Raw genomic sequence first — 24,527 nt, 5'->3', positions numbered from 1 at the left:
CAGGAAGCAGACCAAAATTCAAGGTTCAGGACCAGGCTTTTATAACAACTGGCTGCCTGTAGGACTCAGTCCAGGAAACCAGCAATCCCTCCCAAAGCAGCATCCCCAGTGACTTGAAGACTTCCCACCAGGCTCCACCAGGTCCTAAGTGTTCCACCATTTCCAAAAGCACTACCCTGGGCACCAAGCCTCAACACATGAATCTCAGAGAAGACAACATGCAAACCATAGCACACTGTGACTGCAGTAGTCCCACCCTAACTGCAAGGGGTATATTCCAAGACCCCCACAAAACCACAGATTACACCAAAATCTACATACACTATATGTACTTTACTATGATAAATTTTAATTTAAAATTGGGCACAATAAAATATCAAGAATAATAAAATACAATAATTATAACAAATACTGCAATAACAGTTATGTGAATGGGCCCAATATCCTCCAACACACACACACACACACACACACACACAAAATATTTTGTTCTATCATACTCAGTCTGTTAACCAAGATGGCCTCTGAGTGACTAATGGGCAGGTAGCTTACACAGCATGGATATACTGGATAAAAAGATGATTCATGTCACAAGGGAGAAAGAGCAGATAGCCCAAGATTTCATCACACTACCCAGAACAGTACACAATTTAAAACTTAAGAATTTGAAGGGAGGGCTAGGAATGGGGAAAAAATAAGAACCAAGATGTATTATATAAAGGTACAATTCCCAATGAGAAATGTAATTGTATTGTATACCTACAATGTACCAATAAAAGAATTTAATACAAAAAAAGAATTTTTTATTTCTGAAATTTTCTACTTAATATTTTGCAATCTTGATTGACTATGAGTAATTTAAATTGCAAAAAATAAAACCAATGGTGAAGAGCAAATTACTGTACTGAGCTCACTCTTTGCCTCTCTCCCTGTCTGCCTCTCTGTCTTTTCCTCTCTCTCTCCCTCTCTTCTCTCTCTGCCTCTCTCTCTCTTTCTCTCTCTCCCCTCTCCCTCTATTATGGTTTATATCTAATGTCCCCCCACTGTCTCTCTGTCTTTTCCTCTCTCTCTCCCTCCCTCCCTCTCCCCCTCTCCCTCCCTCCCTCCCTCTCCCTCTCTTCTCTCTCTGCCTCTCTCTCTCTCTCCCCTCTCTGTCTATTATGGTTTATATCTAATGTCCCCCATAAAGCTCATGTCTTAACAGGTAGGTCTTTTGGAAGGTGATTGGTTCATAAGAGCTTTAATTTCAAATGAATTAATCCACTGATAAGACCATAGTCTGATGGCAATAATGAGAGGTGGTGGAAACAGGAGGTGGGGCCCAGCTAAAGGGAGTGGATTATGGAGAGGTGACCTTGGGGACTATTTCTGGTCCCCAACTCCATCCTCTTTGGCTCTTCCCTTCTCTCTCTGCTTTCTGGCTTCCATGAAGTGAGCACCTTTTTGCTACCACACCCTTCTGCCATGATGTTCTGCTTCATAGGCACACAGCAGTGGAGCCAGCTAAGCATGGACTAAAACCTCTGAAACCATGAGTGAAAGTACAGTGGACCCTTGACTTACAAACTCAATTTGTTCACAAGGGCTGGTTATAATTTGAGTTGCTTGTAAGTCAAGATTATTTTTCCCATAAGAAATAATGGAAATACACATAATGCAGTCTGAACCTCCAAAAGCAGCCCTTAACTAATCTTTTCATAATAAAAAAGGCTTGTATAATATGTATAATTTACCAGAAACACTAATAATTTTCCTAGTATATTCACCAAAAAGTTATAAAATGTGCTTAGTTTACCAGAAACAACAATGTCATACAGTACTCACCGGTCAAGTTGACATCTTTGGCTTGCAGGAAGAGAGGATGAAATGGAAGTGGTTATTGTTTGGAAAGAGAATCCCCTTCCATAAGAACATCAGGAATCTGGCTCTCTGGTGTCCTTTCTTTGGGAGAGTTTGTAGCCCACTAGGACCTGCTTCTGGCTCACTAAGTCTCAACCTTTTCAGAACTAAAAACTAGTCTCAGGTTGTCTTTTCTTTAACATTATTCTGTAGTATAACATGACATTGTCATTAAGCCAGGCAGACAGTAGGCAGATGCTGTACTGCTGAGCTACATTCCCAGCCCTGTCATTAAGCAGGTGCATCCAACAATTGGCTTTTTCTCTGGGTTGGTCTTCTCTACAAATGTTTGTAGCTCTGTCCATTTTTTTCAGAATTTCCTTTGTTTCAGAAGAAGAACTTTGCTGCATGGATTATTTATGCTCCCTCTCCTCTTCAGAAAGCTCCTCAGCTGCCATTCTCTGTTGCTCAGCCAGAAGTTCCTACAGTTTCTCTGTAGACAATTCCTCTGAATGTTTCTACACCAGTTTCTCAACATCACCATGGTCTACCTGCAAGCCTATGGACTCTGCTATAGTGACAGTGTCATCAACCACGAGGTCAATTGAAGGCTCAGGCTCCTCTACACAACCTTCAGAGTCTCTCTCTTATATAATTTTAGGCCATACTTTCTTCCAGGCAGATTTCAATGTCCTTAGAGAGACACTGGCCCAGGGATACTCAATTAAACTCACACAGGAAAGAATGTTGTAATGTTCCTTCCAGAACTCTTTAAAGGTTAAATCTGGATCTGGAAGCACTTCAGGAACAGTTCCTTGGTGTATAGCTTCTTAAAGTTAGCTATAACCTGCTGGTCCATAGGCTTCAGTAGAGGAGTTGTATTAGGCAGGAGGAAATCCATAGGAAAAAAATCCATAGGAATTCTTCAACCAGTTCTTCTTCTAAATCTTGTGGGTAAGCAGAAGCATTCTCCATGATGAGGAGAGCCTTGAGTGGTAAACCTTTGTCCTCTAGATATTTCTTAACAGTAGGACAGAAAGGCTCCCTGATCCAGTCGAGAAAAAGTACTCTTGTTTCCCAGGGTTTCATTTTAAATATCCATGTGACCCCTAGCCTATTCTTCATGACTTTATGTTTTCTGAACACTCTGAGGGTCTAAGAATGATAAACAAAGAGAGGCTTTATCTTGAGGTCACCACTTACATTGGCACGTAGCAATAAAGCTAGCCTATCCTTCATAGGCTTGTGGCCTGGAATTTTCTTCTCTTCCTGGGTAATGTATTTTCTCCTGGGCATTTTCTTCCAGAAAAGGCCAGTTTCATCACAGTTGAAAACTTGATGAGAGCAAAAGTCATTTCTCTGTGTCATCATTTTGAAGTATTGTATGTAATTTTCAGCAGCCCTTTTATCAGCACTGGCTGCTCCACCATGCCCACTAACCCTGTGAAACCCAGTTCTCACTTTAAAATTTTGAAACCACCCCTTACTGACATGAAATATTTTACCATTATCCCTAGTTGATGGATTATTCTTTGCAAGATCTGCATTTATAGCCCTAGCTTTTTCACAAGTTATAGACTCAGATAGGCTATAACATGCCATCTGCCTTTTATTTATCCACACTAATAATAGCCTTTCTACCTTGTCTAACACTGTTGATTGTGACTCACTAATGTGAGTAACACCTTCAGCAACACTAGCTTCCTTATACAGATCTTTTCTCTGTAAGACTGTCAAGATGGTTGATTTTGACATGCTGTATATATTAGCGAGATCAATCACACAAACACTACTCATATTTCTCTACAGTTTCCTGCTTCTTTTCTATTGTGATTACTTTCTTTACCTTCCCTTCCTTCCTTAGCTTCGTTTCTAGCTTTTGGGGGACCATTTTGATAGCAGTAATCATAGCAGTTCTGTAAAGCACTGACCAAAATCACATCCACAAACATGTGCATCTGGGCTCAGTCTTATGCTTACATATGCATCCATGTGCTTTTCTGGCATAGAGAGTCTTTGTTTACAACCACATAAGTGGCCAGCATTTGGATTGTAACTCAAGACTTTGGTCATAAGTTAAAACTAAAATTCCGGTCATAACCCAAGTTGTATGTATGTGAGGCTGGTTGTAGTTTGGGGGTCTACTGGAAATTTTTGCTTCTCTAAGTTGTTCACATCAGGTATTTTGTCAGACTGACAGAAAGCTAACTGATACACTTGAAGTTCTTTAACCTATCACCAGCCCTCCTTCCTTTCTACTGTCTAAGACAGCTGGTTTCTAGCATCTGTATTTGAACCTCCATGGTTATTTCTCACTGCATCAAGTTAAAGACCATCAAGTCTTTAACTTCCTTGATTTCTTTGGAGCATGTAACCACCTTGGAACCTTGATCACACCCTCTTTGAACTATCTCTTACGTCATTGGTGAGAGTACAACCACTATGGAAATCAGTATGGAGACCCCTCAAAAAATTAGAAATAGAAATTCTATCTGACCCAGCTCTATCACCTCTGTTTATCCTCTGGAAAGCATTAAAGACATATTACAGTGATACATGTATACCCAAAGCAGCCCAACTCACAATAGCTAAATTTTGGAAGCAGCCTAAATGTCCATCAACAGATGAATAGATAAAGAAAATGTGGTATTATATACAATGGAGTACTATTCTTCCATAAAGAAAGATAAATTTAAGTTCTATGTAGGAAAATAAATGTACCTTGAGATTATAATGCTAAGCAAAATAAAGCAGATGTGAAAGGTTCAATATCACATAGTTTCTGTTACATGAGAAAACCCAGGTATAAATAAGTTAAAGAGCAAAATAAAAGACAGACAGCAGTTAACAGGAAGGTAGACCTTTTGCAGATGGGAAGGGGATCTAGGGATGGAGGGAGACCAGAAAGAGGGGAAGGGAAAGGAAAATAAAAAGGATTAAGATGTTCTATGTACATGAATCAACTTCCCATAGTGAAAGTACTCATTATATAGCATAAAGTACTTTAAAAAGCATTAAATTTTTTAATAAAAAAGATGCCTTCTTTAATAAATGGTGCTAGAACAATTGAAAATTCAAACCCCACCCCCACGTCGGGGTGGGTGGAACCTGCACCTAAATTTTTCACACAACTTTACTCAAAATAGTATCATGGACTTAAATATAAAACAAAACTATAAAAATTCTAGGGAAATTTTGATATAGTAATACTTCCCACAAAGACATCCACATCCTCCTGATTCAAGAACCTGTGGCTATGTTACCTTACATGTCAAAGTCACTGTGCATACTCAGTGACAGACTTGAAGATGCCACACTGCTGGATTTGAAGGTGAAAAGGGCACCACAAGGCATAGCAAGAAGGTAGCCTCTAAAAGCTGGGAAAAACAAGGAAGCCAACTCTCTCTTTGAACCTCCAAAACAACACAATCCCGTGGCATCTCAACTTTAGCCTATAGAGACTGATTTCTGATCTCCAGTTGGTAAATAAACTTGAGTCCTTTTAAGCCACCCCATTTGTGTGATTTCTTAGAGCAGCAATGAAAACTAATTCAAAAATCTTTAGGAAAAAATTGATGCCCTGGATCTTTAACAGAGTCATAAATTTTTTTGTAAAAGACCTGTTATAGGGATGCAGTGAGAAATTAGATTGAAAGAAAATATTTGTAAACCAAACATCTAATGAAGAACTTGTACCTAGAAGCTATAAGAACAACTCCCAATTCTCAGCATTTAAAAAATGAGCTAAGTAAAAAACTGTCAAAAAATAAGCAGACATTTCACTAAACCAGATATACAAAGAGCAAAGAAATATATGAAAAGTATTGATTATTAGCTATTATAAAAATGCTACTTGAAACCACAATAACATGTTGCTGTGTCTACCGCAATGGCTAAAATAAAGAATAATGATAACACCAAATGTTGACAAGAATGCAGAGAAACCAGATCACTAAACAGTATTGGTGAAAACATAAAAATGGTACAGCCACTCCAGGAAATAGTTTGGCAGCTCCTTTTACAACTAAAAATGGATCCAGCAGTCACACTCTTGGGCATACATCCCAGAGAAATGAAAATTTATTTTTTCACACAACAACTTGTACAAGAAGGTTCATAGCAGCTTTATTTCTAATAGCCAAAAGCTGGAAACTACCTAAATGTTCATAACATCAAATACTATTCAACAATAAAAGGAATGAATCATTGATACATAAAACTTGGATGAATCTCAAAGAATTTATGCTAAGTGGGGAAAAAAGCCAGTTTCAAATATATACATACTTCATTCTCTGTGTATATAACATTTGTATAATGACATAATTACAGAGATGGAGAACAGATTAGGGGTTAGCAGTGGTTAGAAATGAGGTAGTGGAGTGACTTTCAAAAGGTAGCATGAAAGGACATTGTAGGGATGGTGACATTAAATGTCTTAATTGTAGTAGATTGTTGCCTGTAACTGCACATGTGATAGAATTATTTGCAGCAACAGTGTGTATGTGTATGTGTGTACAAGTTGCTGTGTGAAAAAATAAATTTTCATTTCTCTGGGATGTATGCCATCTGTGTTTTCTTCTAGTCCTTATCTGTGTAGCAGCCAGAGTACCTGGGGAGAGTATCACAGAATTCTCCAGTGCCCCAGAGAAGTCAGGCATTGGGAATCTTTTCAGTACTAGAGGTATTTTCTTTCTGCTTCCTGGGCATTGGCAGGCCCCTGGCTTTCTGTCTGCAAGACCACACATCCCCTTGATGTGCTGATTGTCACTTGTGGCCTGAGCCAGAGCACCTACCAAGTGGGGCAACTGTCCCACCCAACAGCTATCCCCATGCACACCTGCATGCACACACCACACACTCACACATCCTTTCTTTGGCCTCTAACTCAGAGCTGTCCTTTTTCACAGCAGTCCTGCAAGCCAACTTGCCACACCATCCCATTAGTCACGTTAAAGGATGGTAGCCATCCTAGGGGTGGACAGAGGAACATTAAAAGACAAATTAGTTGCTAAAACAGAAGTCTAAAGGGTGGATAAGAGATGCTTGGCTAGAGATTGTTGTCACATAGAAGAGATTAAAGTTTTCAATCTGGAAAGAAGTATGTAGATGCTCCAGTTCTTGGAACTTAGGCTTAGGAACAACTTAGCACTTTGCCATTTCTCAGTTCCGACGATGATACACACACTTAAGAATTGTTGTTTGAACACCCTAGTAGTATACAGAAATGTTCTAGAGAAAAAGACCAGTACCACAGAGTGTCATGGATGAGATCGTATGATGTAGGCAGTAGATGTATTGCAACATGCAAATCCAGTTGGGCATTTGCTGACTAACTTATTTATATTCATAAAACAATATTTTTGAAACCTCATTTGATTGTTATATTATGTTGTATTCAACAACAGCCTATGGAGAAAGTAGAGCTGGTTTTATTGTTCTTGTTGTGAAGGACACAAGGAAGTTTATGGCTCTGTAGTTAATATCAGATCCACTCATTGTCAATTCCAAACATCTGCCAGAGCTGTCAGACCCAATGGGTGTTCTCACACCCTGGGTCCTTACCGGTACCTACTGTCATCTTCTTCAGATGCCCATGGCCTTTCTACAAGAGCAGAATGCCTTTCCTGTTTAAAATAAAAAATTTTGTTAACATAAAGGTGTGTGTGGAAACCTAATTCAGTGTTTTACACATTGCTCTGCCTTACCATGTTTATTCTATAGCCCAGAAACTTCCATTGTTTTTCTCTTCAAAACTTCTGGACTCTCAGTAATGATGTTTGGCTTGGAAAGTCTTCTTCAAAGATAACCACAATCTCAACCATATACACACCTTCCTCCACACCCAGGACAGAGGTGGAAAAGGCAGACAGAAGGCCTTCTCATCCACCTGCAGTGGCAGGACCCCACATGCCATTTAGGATTCTCAAATCTGCAAGACCCTGATCATAACTGATAAAGTGTGCCTTTGCCAGATTCCTCCTACTTCCTCTAGTCCGTGCTTATCGCGAGCCAGGTTTACTTTTCCCCTGGACTGAAGCCCTTGGGGTGGGAGGAGAGATTGGGTTGAGAGACCAGCTGCCTTCAGAACTTCAAGGCATGTCAAGGGCCACCTCTTAGAAGAAATAGAAAGTGGAATGGAGAGCAAAGGGAACTGGAGGGCTAGCTCTCCCCCTGTAGCCATTGGAGGTTTTGATGATATAAGTTCTGGGCTCACAGAGACCACAGGTCTCATATGGGAAGAAGAAAGAACAATATAGTACACTAATAAGTATAACTGGATTCTCTTCCCTTGGTAGAAACCAAGTGAGTGCAGACACAACTAAGTTGCTTAGGCCCTGGATGCGATCTTCTGCACATACTAAATGCAATGTGAAGTTTAAATAACAGAGGTGTAGGACAGACTGAAAATGGTATCCTGTTCACCTGAGGTGCAATGATCCCACCTTCCTGCATGTAAATCACCTAAGCTTGGGTACTGTAACCATCACGATGCTTGTGTGAGGGATGGGAGGGGAAGGAAGCACCGTGTTAATGAAACTTTCCACAGCTCCTCTGGGCAGCAAAGATTTTATGGGCTATTATGTCAAACTGACTTCTTAGGCAATTCATTTGAGAATTTCATCTGCACCCCTTGCCAGAAAAATAATCAATTTTGTCTGGATGGGCTGGGCAGCTGACTGTTGTCTGGACCTCTCAGGCATTGAAGGGTGAATGTCATCCCTGGGAAAGTCACAACTAATATTTATTAAAAGCCCTGTTGGAGCATTTTGAGGTCCCCCTCCACCCCAAGCAACCTTTTCAAAGATTCTGGAGAGTCACCTGTCTAGGAAAAGAGACTCTGTGATGGATCATCTTTATTTTCAGATGCTTTATTTCGTAGTCTTCACGCCCTCCCTCACTTTGTGGCACTAAAGTGCTCATAAGAGCCTGTGAAATCTCAGAATTACATATTATGAATGAAATCCCCTCTCTCAGTGATAAAGAAAATGGAAAAGGACTTCTATGTCATTAAAGAAATGTTTATTAATGTGGTTGGGACTAAACATGTTCATTTATAAGGAAAAGATGGGGGGGTGACTCCATCTTGTGTGGCTCTCTCTGTGATGTTGTGGGCTGTGAACATGGCCATAAAATCAGAAAGACATTTTCCAGAGTATTTTTCCTCACAGTTTAAGAGCACACTTCTAGGCTATCTCAAGACACCTGGTTAAGAAGAATATAATTCTGGGCATAGAGGAAGGGACTTGGCAGTAAATCCTCTCGTTGTTGGAAAACTAATGAATTCAATGAATCAAGCTCTCAACATCTAAAGGCATCAAGTGGTTTCAGGTCCCATCCTGGGAGACTCACCCAGTAAAGAGCAGAGGGTGGAGGCTGAGTCCCCTAAGATAGGAAGCTCTGGCCCAGCCTGGGACACTATAGTGACATTGACATGGACTGAAAGTGTATCATACTTGGGGTTTTGAGCACTTAATTGAATAAAAATGTAAATGGCATCACTAGTAATGTTGAAATGATCGTATTTGGGATATATTGGGTTAAATAAAAATAATACAGTGTTCCTTGGTATCCATGGGGTCCAGGACACCCAAATGGGTACCAAAATCCATGGCTAATTAAGTCCCTTATGTAAATAGTGTATTTGCGTAGAACCTGCACATAGCCTCCTGTATACTTCAGGTCATCTATACATGACTTAAATACATGTTCAGTACAGACACAATAATTTGGGCTGGGTATTTAGCTCAGTGGTTCCAGCACCTGCCTCATAAGCGCAGGGTCCCGAGTTTGATCCCCAGTACCAAAAAAAAAAACAGACAGTAATTTTTTTCTAGTATTTTCTAACCATGGTGGGCTGAATCCTCAGATATGAGACCCTTGGATACACAGAGCTGGCTGTACTACTAAAATCACTAAAATTGTTATCACTGTTTCTTTTTGTTTTTTTTTTTAAAAATACCTACGAGAAAATTTAAAACTGAATAGACAGCTCATGTTATTTCCAGTAGCTAATGCTCTTCTAGAGAATTGATCAGCTCGAAGGGTGAGCAAGAAAGGAACTTAGGGAAAGCAAGGCAGACAATGTCAGAATGACTACCAGGATCCTTGTTCTTAAGAGCCTCTCTCCTACCCACCCCTGGGGCTTCTCCTGGCTTCCTTTGGTAACGTTAACGGATGCCCTACACCCCTCCCTCATGCCCAGTGTACTGAATTTTTCCGGCTACCACTGTGGCTTCCTGCTTATGGCTCACACCAAATGTGTCCTCCTTTACACCTGCTGCCCAGTTAGTGGAACAGAAATCCCCCCAGTGGGTCTTCCCTTCAGGCAGATTGCAGCTAGGAGTTCATAAAATGCTTTGCAAGTCTACAACATCCACCTGTAACTTCTTGCTAGAAAGTTATACCAAATCCTTGAGAAATCACAAATGTGTATTTAAGGGTGGAAAACTGGATTTTATGTAGGCTACCTTAACATTGGAAATGTACAGTGAGAAATAGAAGAATAGAATAGAATTGGTTGTTTTTCTTGTTTTATCAGCCTATGAATGTAATAAGAAACCTAAAAGTTGTGACCTTGAATTTTTATTCCTTAAAAATTATAATAACATTTTTGGTACTATGAATCATAGTATAAAGAGTTGTGCTTAGAAACATACATTAGCTATTTCTTGGAATTTTCTTCCTTGAAGTGGGACGAGTTTTCTGGGCATTGAACCCAGAGCCTTTGCACATGCTAGGCATGAGCTCTACCACAAAGTAATGTCCCCACCTTGCATTTCCTTGTTATTAAGGAACCAACAATAACACAGCAAGGTAGAAGGTATTCTATGCCATTTCTATAATAGTGATCATCTTGTTCATTTTTCTCTGGTTGAAATCACCTTGACTTCTAAAATATAAATGTTTTTTAATGGAAAAAATAGAATTACTGTAAATGGAGATACTATATAAGAAATCCTAATAATTTATTGCTGTATGAAAATCAGATTTGGGCTCAGTGGATTTTTGCAATATCTGAGTGTAGAAAAGAATGTATCTACAAGACTCTGATTGAAACATACACAAAGAAAAATGAGATTTTTCACGCAGAAACACATTGAAAGTTGCCCATTTGGGATCATATTGTTACTGTGAGTATTGACTTTGGTCACGGTTAAGGAGGGAATTCTCATCCCTATTTTCTAAGTCCCACTTCTCCTCTTCTTCCTCCCACCCTGGTCTCTGTAATGTCACACCGGTCTGTTCAATGCTATTTGGTTCGGGTGGAAATTTGTGCATTTCTTGAGTTCCTGCTCTGGCCACACAAAACCCTGGAAATGGCACAGTAAATATGAGATTCAACGTGGCTCCTGCTCGGAAGAGGTTTATTCTGTGGAGGGTGCAAGTCTGGGGAATTATGGTCGCTTCAGTATAAGGTGACAGAGGCTCTGGTAGAGGAATCCATTCAAATGGGCCCAGAGCACTGCTGAGCCACTGCACACAAGCACATTCATGTGGCTTGGGACTTTCACACCAGGTCACCATCTTCTCATCAGCCCGGTGCCTGATAACCTGGCTCTCTGGAGAACTCAAGAGCTTAGTGCACCATCTTGGGCCTAAAGAGGTCTGGTGGAGGAAGAAGACCTAGAAGGTTGCAGCCCAAGGCAGCGTCTCCTTCCATGCTGGGTCCAGAGAAGCAGCGGGCAGGTGGAGAGCAGAAGGGGTGTGTGCTTGAGATTGAGCAGCTAGGGTGGGTAGGACTGAATCAGAGGGGGAGGAGGCCAGGCATGCGGTGGTACTGTAGGACTGGGCTCTCTGCCCACTCTTTGCCTCGCCTCTCCTTAAAACAAACAAACAAAAAAACCCTGAACCTTCTGTCACCTTTGCATGTCACCTATGCGTCCTCGACACAGCCCCCACCTCCTGCGGTATAAACTGGTGGCCTCTTTCCAACTGTGCCATCAGTAAGGTTCAAGAATGAGAATAAAAAAATGTGCTGCTGAATCAAGAGACAAGACCAAGGGACAAGCAGAATTCCCTGTCCTGTCTCCCTGGATGCAGGACCTCCATTCCCTGGGGGAGCTCATCAGGAACCAGATCTAAATTTAGCTGCAGCAGCTTCTCTGTGCCAGGAGAGGAGTTAATAGTTTGTTGGGATTCGGGCAGAGAGAGAGGGCTCTGGCCAGGACAGCAGGGGAGCCACACACCCCTGGGCTGCAGTAATTCTTTCTGATCTCGCTGGGTCCCTGGCTTCAGCTGCCAGGCCTGAAGCCTAAACCTAGTTTCTGGGGAGGGAGAAGGCTGCTCAGAAAAGTCTTAGGGCCTTCCATACTATAGATTCCATCAGTGCATCACAGGAGTGCCCTAAGCACTAGTTAAATATCCTTGGGAAATAAGAATTCCACCAGTGTGGATTTCTACCTTCTACCCACCAGTCCTGCTACTGGGGGAGTGCCTTTGTTTAAATTCCCTTTCTCTTCCATTCAGCCTAGCTATTACCCTTCTAGGTATCTAAACATATCACATTACAGTCATCCACCTACACCCGTGTTTTTAGCAGCATAACTCACAATAACTAAATCTTGGAAGCAGCCTATATCTTCATCAACAGATAAATGGATAAAGAAGATGTGGTATTTGTATACAATAGAGTACTACTCTGCTATAAAGAAGGATAAACGAGTCATTTGTAGGAAAATGGATGCACCTTGAGACCTTAATCTTAGTAAATGAACCAGACTCCTAAGCTTTTATAGTGCATGGTTTCTCTTATATGAGAAACCCAAAATATAAATAAAGAGCAAAGTAAAAGATAGACAGTGGGAAACAGGGAGATGGATATTTTACAAAAGGGAAGGGGACCAAGAGAAAGTGAAGAGGGAGAGGAGGGGAACAGGATATAAAAAAGAATTAAGATGTGTTATGTATATGTACCATTTCGCCACGAGGAATGTAATTAGTGTGTACCTCAAACATTTCCACATAAATATAAACATTTTAAAATAAAATAAATTCCCTTTGCTTTTGATCAAATCACATGATCTCGAGCTCTGCAGGGCTTGTCCCATTACTCAGCCCCTGTCCCTGAGCCCAGGTGACCAGCTGTCCCACTGTCCAGTGCCAGCTTCTGATGGCACAATGACCCTTGGCCTTTCTGCAGCACCAGTTTCACCATGAAAAGGTTAAGCCACCAATGAGAGCCAACTTGAAGAAAGGGTTGAACTCCCAACAGCAACAGCAAAAGTCCAGAAACCACTGGTCTTGATTATCACCAGAGCCTGTGTTGCTGAGGCTGAAACCAGACAGCACTTGGTCACCGTTCCCTTAGGAGGATTTCCTGGACTCAGAAGCTCATGGATGGAGAGTCCTTTGAGGACAGGGAAAGTTCCTTGGAGAAGGAAGCTCTGTGAGAGTGGGGGGCTGTCCAAACTTGATGCCAGGCGGTAATGTGGTCACCAGCCATCCATCGGCAACTCTGGATGCTTTAAAGAACCTCCTGCCCCAAACTGCAGACTGCAGAAGGCAGGAGGCTCATGCACTTCAGCCCAATTCTCTCAAGGTGTTTGTATTCTTTGTGGCAACAATTCAGCTCATATACACAGAAAGATCCTATGTAGAGTCTCAGCAACCAAGGAGAGACTGATTTCCCTCTGACCGTCTTCCCCATAGGAGAAGTGGGCAGTGACTGGGGCGGCCCAGGGTGGTGACCAGCAGTGCTAGTCCTACAGCCTGAGATGTTTCTAGAACAAGAAGTGCATTGTGTTGGGCAGAGGAGCAGTTCCTGGCTAGTATCACTTTGCTGGAGAAGGAGAAGAAGAAGAAGAAGAAGAAACAGTGAGGGAGCCTTGAGGGCCAGAAATGGCCAAGAATTTTTTGGCCCCAGCTTTCCCATGGGACAGGTCTTCCAGACCCACATTCTAGGGCTCACCCCTTTGTCACTGCTCCGTGCCCCACACAGCCTGGACTGACACACAAAGTCTGTCTCTAGCATCTCCATCCTTCCCATCCCTCCTCCCAGCCTCTCTGCTCCCACCTTCTCCACCAAGAGAGTGAGAGAAGAGAGAATCCACCATCCCTAAGTACAGAATCTCCAATAAAGAAATTAAATTTTGAATTTAAAACCATACATTATATTAGGCTGTCTTTAAATGAAATGTATTTGCCAAAAGTCAAAATTTTCCTGGGAAAAAAATCTGGATAATAGATAGCCAACAGTGTTTTGTTTACTTTTTTATGTTTTAGGTTTTTTTAAATTTTTATTTTTATGAGTACCTGTTTGCTGTACTTAATGAACATATCCATTGTGTGAGGAGTTGCTATATCTACATAGCATATCTTAGTTCTTTTTAAGTCCCCTTCCCCTTCCCTCCTGCCCTCCTCCCTGCTTCTCTTGGTTTCCTTCCCATTTGCAAAAGAACTACCTCTCTAACTGAGGAACTTGCTCCTTCAGCCTTGAAACTATTTTTTCTGGAGCAAAAGCTCAGTTGAGGGAAGAAGCCTGTGTTTCTCAGCAGTTTCCCACTGTTGCTTTGCCTCTGTAGAAGACGTATTTACCCCACCACTTTTGGTATTTAAAGTTGATATAGCCAATGAGTTTTTAAAAACATGGTTTTTATCAATTTAAGTGTTTTCTTTAAATAAGCTTTTGTAGCTTATTATCGTGATTTTTCAGCTCACTGAAGATGGATGTTGAATGTATTCTGTTCCTTTCGAGTCCAGATCTTGTCTCCTGTTATGAAGGAATGCACACTTATGTTTGTTCCTTTCAATCACCACTTGTGCCCTTGTCAGAGTTGAACAAAAACAGAGCCAAACTTCAATGAAGACACTTTTATCTAGGAATAAAGAAGAGAATTTTAATCCAGGACTCACATGTACCAGCAGAAGTGGCCTCTGGTGTGTCTGGAGGACAGAGAAGTTTGGAGATTTATTAGGACAGAGAAATCCACATAAGTTATTTTGAAGGAAAGTTCCTTGGGTCTTTGGGTGGTTGGGGGAGCTCCCAAGCTCTGTTTGGCAAGTGGTGCCAGCTACCATGTAAAGCTAATCTTACGGTCATACTTGGCAGTTTCCTTGACAGCTCCTAAGTAAAAATAGTCTTAAAGACAGAGCAGGCTGGTTGTTTGGATCGGTTCTGTGAGTCATTCCTGGACCAGGTGTCCAGAACCTGAGTGTTTCCCTTTCTTTTCCTGGCTCCTTGACTCCATGTCAGTAGGGTGTGACAGGAGTGACTCTGCTTTGTATAATGAATTTTCACACCCCCACCCAGACCCTGGAGACACAGAGAGGAACAAGATCCCAAGAGCCCATGAGTCAGGTGACTGAGATAGGCTTGAAGACAAATAATTGCAATGTAGGGTTGCAAGTTCACTCTCAGACATGCAGAGAGGAGGGTGATTAACTAAGGCCACTGAGCATGAAGAAGATGTTCCCTTTGGGGTGCCCTTGGAAGGTGAGTAATGGTGGAGAACAGAGAGGAAGAAGGAGCAGAGGAGTGGCACTGTAAGGACCTGGCATTGTTCCAGACTCAGGTGCCAGGGTGGGGCAGGTAGCAGCTCAGGGAGCTGAGGCTGACCCATGATGAGCCCACTGTGCCCACAGAAGCAGCAAGTGTTGAAAATTAAACTTCAAACAGACTGCAACAAGATGGGAACTAGAACCAGAGAAAAGACTGGAGGGAAAAGGTGAGTCAGTAAGCTGGCAACCTGAAGCTATATGGCAGGGGACAGAGAAAGCTTCAGAAATGCACAAACACCACTAGGTGTTTGGTCCTCAGTAGAGAGGAGAGAGGGGAAGTCACAGATCCCTGTGTACATGCAAAGGTAAATGCCAACGGTGCTGCCCCCCATACCAAAACCAAGAGTGCAGGCTGGGTTTTAGGTAGGGAAATGACCACTTCTAGTTTCGGGCAAATCAAGGTGCAGTCCCATCCAAGTAAGATTAATGCAGTCATTCAACAACTATGCATTTTGTGGTTAATCTATGCCAGGCATTTTGCTGAAGATGCCCAGGGAGATAAAAAATGGGATGCTCCCTCCAGAAGACACAGAGTGGTGACTCCAGGGGCACTGTCCTCGTGGTGCTGCCCTTGGAGGTATGGTCATGGATGCCATACTTGGTAGTAGGTGAAGAGATGAGAAGTGCAGAAGGAACTGATGGCAGGATGTTAGAGCAATGGAAACTTCTGGAGAGTGGCCAGCAGGGGCATCAGAGGAAATGGGAAGCCAACTAGAAAGAAGAGAGTCAGAGAAAATGCGCAAAGAACAGGCCAAGGAAAGAGTGTCCAAAATGTCACACAAATCAGAGTTCCCAAGCAAGACCAAGAAACAAAGATCCCCACTTGATCTGGCAACTGAATGTCCTCAACAGCCTGAATGTTCATGTACAGATATGCACACACCTATTGGGAAAGAATTCTGCTTTTGCTGATCAAAACTCTGAGTGCTTTGCTGAGACCTAACTGTCTGCTTGGCCACAATCTTAACTACTTTGCACAGGTAATGATAAGCCTTGGATTTGCACATGTAGCAGCTGTTGGCAATACATGGTTTCTCTCTGCCTCTTTGCTGTATCTACAGAGTCCCAGAACTACTTAAAAGTCTCATAAAAACTACTGCTCAGTCTAGTAGTTTTTATGAGATTTTTGTAACAGTTGGCTGGTATTATTACAAGAAGTAAATATGCAAAAGATTATACTGATATAAAAAGATTATACTGATGTAAATAAATAATTGAATGAATGGATAGATAGACAAATAGATGATAGATAGACAGATAGATAGGTAGATAGATAGATAGATGCAAAAGAATTCAAAATAATTTATGTAGCTACTGGCTGCTCATGGAGGTAGATTGTAACCCCTTCCTCTTTAAGTGTGGACTGTGCTTAGTGACTTCCATGTACTCTCTGAAGAAGGAGTAAAAGAGTGACTGTATAGTGAGGAAAACTGACAGACCCAACTTTAGCCCTGCGAGGAAAGCTAGGGCTACGTGTGAATAAAACCATCACACATTGAAGATATCCTAAGTCATAAATACATTTACTACACCTAAACTACCTAACATCATAGCTTTGCTCAGCCCATCTTCAACATGCTCAGAATACATTTGCCTATGATTGGGCAAAATCATCTACTACAAAGCCTAATTTATAATACAGTGTTGAGACTTGGGTAATTTATTGAGTTAAAAGTGAACAGCAGAGTTGTCATATGGATACACTCTCACACCACTGAAAAGCCAAAAACTCCTCAATCAAACCTTCTTAAGTGGAACACTATCAGTATTTGAGAACTCTGTCTTCATAGCTTTTCTATAAATCTAAAAGCAAGATAAAATAAATATTTATTTAAAACTAGTTGACTGCTTGCTAGCCTGAGTTTTCTCTTTAAGCCCTGTGTTTTCTTGCTGCCAGCTCTGTATCTTGCAGGCCTGCTGGAGTGGCCTCTCCTCCTAGATGTCAGAACACACTGAACTCAAAAAGTTGGCTCTGTCCTCCTTGCTCAAATTTACCTATCATTCCCATGACTCACCCAGTTAATCTGATGATAACACTCTCTCCCACTGCTGTCCTGAAGCACCTCTCCTCTTATCTTGGTATTATGTCCCTACCCTGACATGACCAAAGAGAATCAGCAAGCACAGGGCTGGCAGTGTAGCTGAATGGCAGAGCATTTAACTTTCCTACTGTGTGCAAGACCCTGGGTTTGATCCCAGCACTACAAATAAAAAATATTTCCAAGGTGTACACTTCTGTGTATTTAGCTATTTATTAGAAATAACAACATGGGTGACATTGAAGAAAGTACCATGCAGCCAGGGGTAAATTTGTAGTAAGTACATACCTCTTGGCCATATAAAGTTATATTTCTACATCTTCCTATCTGTTCTGGATTTAATGCCCCAAACTTGCAGCACTCAGGGGCCTCCTTTAAAATATCCTAGAACTATTTTTCTAAGTAAGAAAGTTTAGTACTTCTGAGCTGTTGCGCCACCAGAGCAGGAGCTGCTTCTTCATGGTTGACATTCCATTGGCCACACAGTGCTGGGCACATATAGGCAATCAATGGAAGAGGACTTAATTGGTTAATATTGCCACAGATGATAAGAAGTTGCTGATGTGCTGTTATTCTGAGCAGACTTGGCTTCTAGTTGTCGAGGATCATTGAGGGTAGTAGTGCTCCCTGGAATTGATCACATTATCCTATCTCCCTGATTCTACCAGACCTTCAGTAGTGAAGTTAATTCTGTCAATTTGATTGGGTTGGGAGCTGCTTAGGGGGTTAGTAAACCACACTTCTGGATGTGTCTGGTGGGTCATGGAGATGTGACCTGGGTTCCACATAGGGTCCCTGGACCCTTCCTCTCTGGCACTATTGCCCTGTTCTGCTTCCCAGCTGCTGTCCACTAAACATCTTTGCTCCACCATGCTCTTACACTATGCTTTCTGTCTCAGAGCCAGCCAACCATGGACCAATCCCTTCAAACCATGAGCCAAATTAAGCCTCTCCTAAGTTGTGGGTGTCTAGTATTGTGTCTCGGCAATGAGAAAGCTGACTCATTCACCCTCTTTAGACTCTGGATCAGGAATGCCTGCTTTGAGATTGGAAGAAGGCAAAATGGTACAGCTGAGGGGCTGCCATGGTACCTAAAAACTCTACCATTGAGGTCATTCCTTCAGGACTGTTTTTGTTGAGGGGTTATCTATTTGTATTTTGTGCAAGTATAGGCTAGGAACCTATTAGGAGGAGTAAAATCTGCCCAGCCCTTCAGCATTCAAGGTTACCAGCCCATAACCACTGGTGAAAAGAAGAGAGGTATTTTAGCAGAGTTACAGGAGTAGAGACCATATCACACTATGGAGAGGAGCCCCACTTGCTCAGTCAGAAAAGAATGATCTCCATGGAGCAATGAGCCCCAGGGTGGTGGGAGAAACTATAATGGAAGGGATTTTCAAAGATTAACTGCTCACATTTCATAGAGTGTGGAACCAGAAACCCATTGGTTTACTGCCATTTTAACTGGAAACTATGGGCCAGGATTCATGATTCACCTGAAGTAGGAAAATCATGAAGTTGTCATTGGAATTGGATCCTGTCTGTTTTCACCCCTACCCTCCTGTCCTCCATCAATAAGTAGAACCATGTAGGCAGGATTTACACTATCACTTCTAGAATGGTGACTAAATTTATCACAATTTTCATTAGACAGAAGCAGCACTAAGACACTTGGATTCATTTTGCCACTGGGAAATCATATAGATGAATGTGTAAAATGTAGAACAAACAACAAATGACTTGATTCTGCAATTCTACTCTTCTTTACTTAAACTCAGAATATACTTATGCAAAACCATGAGGAAATGATGAAGCCTTCTTGAGGGATGGCTGTGATTGGTTCTGGTAGCCCTGTTTCCAGTCCAGTGATGGAACCCTCCTCTGTAATTGAATGGCAGAATTTCTTTTACATAGTTTGACACCTTCTGTGTCACCTTGATCTGAACAACCACCAAAAGTATGTAAGTAGTGGCTAGAGAGCCATGTTACTGGGTAATCTTGTTTCTTATTGCAAAATCCAGTTGTATGTACCTGAAAATTAGTTTAGAATATTTGATATACTTGGCTTAATTTTCAAACCTATTCACTTAAAAAAAAAAAGATAGTGAATGAGTCCTAGCATGTGAGATATTTTGACATTGCATTTATTTGATTTATATATTTAGGCCACCTGGATTAGTTTATAATGAAAAATTCTGGAAGTATCAGATATAATATCCAAAGTATTACAAAAGTGGTAGCATTAAAGCTGAATTCACAGAAATGCCCTCTTTGGAGAATCATATACCAATCTCCCAATCCAGTGAGTGGCTAATAGGATGCTTTCTCTTTAATATGGAACCTAGAAGTCTTTTTCTTCTTTTTACATTTAAATGATCAGCTTATTATGTTTGCAGCAGAGAGGATTATTTGATCAGTATAAAGCCTCCAAAACACTGGTTAAAAATCCTGAGGATGTATATTCCAGGAACTGGACCATTTCTTGGTTGTACCTCTGTAATATCTAATTCTGGATTGGTCCTCATCACAATTCACAGGAGCCAGAATGATCTTCTTTGTCCACACAGCAGAGGACAACATTGTTAAAATTCTTTGGTGAATCTTAAATAATCTCATGTTTGTCCTAAACAAAGAGCTAGATAGGATTTGGGGGTTTTTTTTCTTGTCCTCAAGACATTTTGGGGGAAAGCTGCAACTAAATGAACTCAGTGAAGGAAGTTTTAATTTGTAGATCTTAGGCTTTAGTGCTCAGTACTATGAACTCACCCTCATAAAGCAGGTAGTTTTTCTGCTAGAGTTAATATTGATAGAGCCTGTATAATTGACTCTGCCCAACATGTGACTCTGCAGATTGGAAAGAACATCAGAGAACTTGTAGCAGTCACAGCAGACAATTATGGAAGCATCTTAAAACTAGAAAATAACCCCATGAGGAAATATACTAAGGCCAGGATTGACTAGGTTTCAATACAAATTTGGGGGTACACAAATATTTAGCAGCTTGTGAAAAATACTGATGCCTATGAGACTAATAAAATCAGAATGCCCAAGGACAAGGGCCATGAATGAAGATTTTGTAAAGCTCCCCAGGCAATCCTGAAGCTGTTAGAACGTGTGAGGCTTTGTAGTTGACCATGGGCATTCACCTGTGTTATCTCATTTATGTCTTAAAAATCATCCAATTTTATTAGTGGGCAAACTAAAATCTTAGTTTTAAGACCTTTAGCCAAGCTGCACAGCTATTCTGACCTGCAGCTCTTTGGGCTCAGTTCAGTTCTTACTGTCATATATAGTGGTTCTTAAAGTTGACTGTGAATCAGAAACACCAAGAGAACTTTGAAATATCTGGACACTCAGAATGTACCCCAAACCTATTATTTCAGAATATGCAGGTAGGGTGGGACCCAACCATCATAATTTTTTAAGATCTTCAATTGATTCCAGAGTGCAGTAGAGTTTAGAAATGGCTGTGCTATGTCATATTCCAGCAACCTGTGAAGCTTGGTGTAGCTTCAACTACATACATTTTTTTTTAGTGTTGTTGGAAGACATTTAGTACCTAATTTTAGGAGTTCTTCTAAAGCTACAGTAATCAAGGCAGTGTTGGTGTAAGGAAAGACATATAGATCATTGGAATAAAACAGAGAATCTAGAAATAGAACCACACATATATGGTCCACTGAGTTTTGAAAGATTATTTAACAATAGCATTTTATATAATATAAACTCAATTCAAGAGCTGAGGAAGAGATAGTGTTTTCAGCAAATGGAACTAGAACACCTGGTATCCGTATATAAAAAATTAACCTCAACCCTTTATTTCCATACATAAAAACAACTTGAAGGGATCTATGGACCTAAATATGAAAGCCTAAAAGTATAAAACTTTAAGAAGAAATTATAAGGGAAAACGTTTATGAATTCAGGGTAGGCAAGTACTACCTAGGATACAAAAGACATGATGTATAAAAGAAAAAACTGATAAATGAGATTCCATCAAAATTTAGAACTTTAAATGACATCATTAAAATGAAAAGTAGTCCTTAAACAGACCATATTTACAATGCATATAACCTATGACCAGAATATATAAAGAACTCTTACAGCTCATTAATAGAAACCCCAATTAAAAAGTAGACATAAGAAGATGATAAATAGCCAGTACAGCACAAGGAAAGGTGTGCAACTCTAGAATCAGAAAAATACTAATCAGTACAATAACAAGATTGAATTATACACTCATTAGGGAGATGAAGTTCAAAGTTTTAAAAGCCTTGTCATGACTTTTTCTTTTTGTTGGATTCTCCACCTTTGCGTTAATTTGTCACACCCAGTGGATTCGTTCTGCTGGGTTTCCTGGGGTTGTGATCCTCATTGTCTTTTCCTAGAGTATTGTCTAAAATTTTTTGGAGTGCTGGTTTGATATTCATGAAGTTCCTGAGGAGCTCTTTATCATCGAAGTATCTTATTTCTCCATCAATTTTGAAAGATAGTTTTGAAGGGTACATCAATCTGGGTTGGAGGCTGTTTTCCTTTAGGGCTTGAAATACATCACTCCAAGCTCTTTTTGCCTTGAGGGTTTGCATTGAGAAGTCTGCTGTGATTCTGATGGGCTTTCCTTTGTATGTGATTTGTTTCTTTTCTCTCACTGCTTATAGAATTTTGTTCTTCTGTTGGATTTCTGGAGTCTTAACTATTATATGCCTATATGTAGATTTTTTTTTTTTTTATCACGGCTAGCTGCAGTCCTATATGCCTCACTTATCTGTATGTCAAGTTCTTTCCCCCTGCTTGGGAAGTTTTCTGCCATCACTTCTGTGAACAGTTTTTTTATGTCATCTGTACTCTCTCCTCTTTCTTCATTAACTCCAATCAGTCTTATGTTATTCTTCTTTGCATCGTCTAACAGCTGCTGGATTGATTTCTTATGTTCCCTTACAATTTTAAAGCAATTTTGCTTTTCCTGGTCACTAATTGCAATCTTTTCTCTATATCTGAAATTCTATCCTCACAATGGTTCATTCTGCTGCACAGACTTTCGATGGAGTTTTTAATCTCTTGGAAATCTGTTTACATCTGTTTTATGGATTCCATTTGTTTCCTATGTTGGGATTCCATCATGTTCCTCAGATCCTCTATTTTTTATCTATGTCCTCTTCTAGATTTATTAATCATGTCTTGCACCATGAGCACAATCTTTGCTGTTATCTGAGTAATTATTTCTGACTTCATTTTTCCCAGATCCTCTTTTGTTGCCAGTTCAGAGAGTTCAGGTGGTTGAGTATCAGATTGTTCCATCTCGTTTCCCTTTGGGGTTGCTGTAGGTGATCCAGAAGTTCGTTTTTGAGGCTTCTTTACTTGTCTTCTCTTTTCCACGGGGTGGGCGGGTGCTTCTGGCACCCGCAGGGCTCCCCTTCTCTGCCCTAGGAGCTTGGGATGGTGGTGGAGGAGCTTCCTTCTGGGTGCTGGGACCGGCTCACCTTCTCTTCCCTAGGAGTTTGGGATGGCGGAAGTGAAAAACAATCCACTTTTTTTTTTTTTGGTACCGGGAACGAACTCGGGTCCTCAGGCTTGTGCAGAACACGGCGAAACCACTGAGCTAAATCCCCGGCCAAGTACATACATTTTCCAATTAGTAGATTAACTTGTTCTCTATTCTAATTCTAACAGTTTGTACAAATAAATCTCTTAATTAAGGACCCTGTTAGCAATTAATTTGTCAATAATAACATCCACAAAATGCAAAAACCTGGTATTTCAAACCAAAGAACAAATCCTAACCTAATGTATGTGTGACCTTTCTAGAGTCAGTGAATTCTTAACATCAAAAGATATTAATTAGGGCCGAGGATTTAGCTCAGTGGTTCCACTGCCTGCCTTGAAAGCACAAGGTCCAGAGTTCGATCCCTGGTACCAAAAAAAAGTTATCAATGAAATAAGCAAACCATTATCCTCAAACAGAATAGGCAACCAGCTTACTAATTTACTGCCGGTCAATTAATATTCATCATTACAGACTTGGGACAAGTCAATATGTAAACATTTCCCTTCTGGTTGGATATGAATTCCCCTTCAAAGAGCAATCCCCAAAATGAATGTAATTATGTATCAAAAATCTATGCTAATATTTTTTATTAAATTCTTTTATTGGTACATTGTAGGTATACAACACAATTACATTTCTCATTGGGAATTGTACCTTTACATGATGCATCTTGGTTCTTATTTTTTCCCCATTCCTAGCCTTCCCTTCACCCCCTCCACCCTTCCCTATTTACAAAGACTTTATTTCCCTTTTTTCCATTTCTCATCATTTTTCCTTTCCCTTCTTTCCTTCCCCCTGCCCCTCCCACTACCCCTACCCCTTTGGACCTTTTCTTCCTATTTTGCATTATCGATTATTCATTCTAATCATTGGTACATTTTAGGTATACAATAGAATGACATTCATCATTGGAAATTTGCACCTTTACATAGTCTCTCTTGGTTCTTATTTTTCACCCTTGCCCAGCCCTCCCTTCAACCCCTCCATTCCTCCCTATTTACAAAGATTTTGTTCCTATTTTTCCATTTTCTCATATTAATCCCATTCCCTTCTATCCTTTCCCCTAGCCCTCCCACTTCCTTCCCCTTTGCCCCTTTTCTTCCTATTTCACATGACCTATTATACATTTAGTCCTTATTTACACTTTCAGTTTCTCACACCAGAGAAACTATTTGGTATTTACACATGTGTGTCCTATTTATTTCACTTAAGAGTATCACCTCAATGTGCATCCACTTAGCTATAAATGTCTCTAATTTCTCATTTTTTATGGCTGAGTAGTACTCCATTTTATTAAAAAAAAAAACCACATTTTCTTTATCCAGTCTCCAGTTGATGGGCATTTGGGCTGTTTCCAAGTTTTAGCTATCACAAACTGTGCTGCTATGAACATGGGTGCACATATATCACTGTGGTATGATTCTTTTAATTCTTTGGGGAAGATCCCCAGCAGTGGAATAGCGGAGTCAAAAGGGACTTCCAGTCCTAGTTCTTTGAGGTATCTCCATACTAATTTCCACAGTGGTTGCACCAGTCTACACTCCCACCAGCAGTGGAGCAGGGTTCCTCTTTTCCCACAGCCCCACCAGCATTTGTTATTGGTTGAT

At 40.7% G+C, this 24,527-nt stretch overlaps 1 protein-coding gene across 2 annotated transcripts in view; it reads left to right on the top strand.

The window, feature by feature from the left end:
• The window catches only part of Aff3 (ALF transcription elongation factor 3), a 521,980-nt gene that overhangs the window by 357,768 nt on the left and 139,685 nt on the right, over window positions 1-24,527 (top strand). The window lies entirely within an intron of this gene.

Source organism: Heterocephalus glaber, unplaced genomic scaffold (assembly GCF_053883595.1).
Source record: "Heterocephalus glaber isolate CG9 unplaced genomic scaffold, H.glaber_assembly_v1.0 deba00000470, whole genome shotgun sequence".
NCBI classification, from domain to species: domain Eukaryota; kingdom Metazoa; phylum Chordata; class Mammalia; order Rodentia; family Bathyergidae; genus Heterocephalus; species Heterocephalus glaber.
Note: the sequence above shows the minus strand (reverse complement) of the source record. Positions and strands in the feature narration are given on the sequence as shown.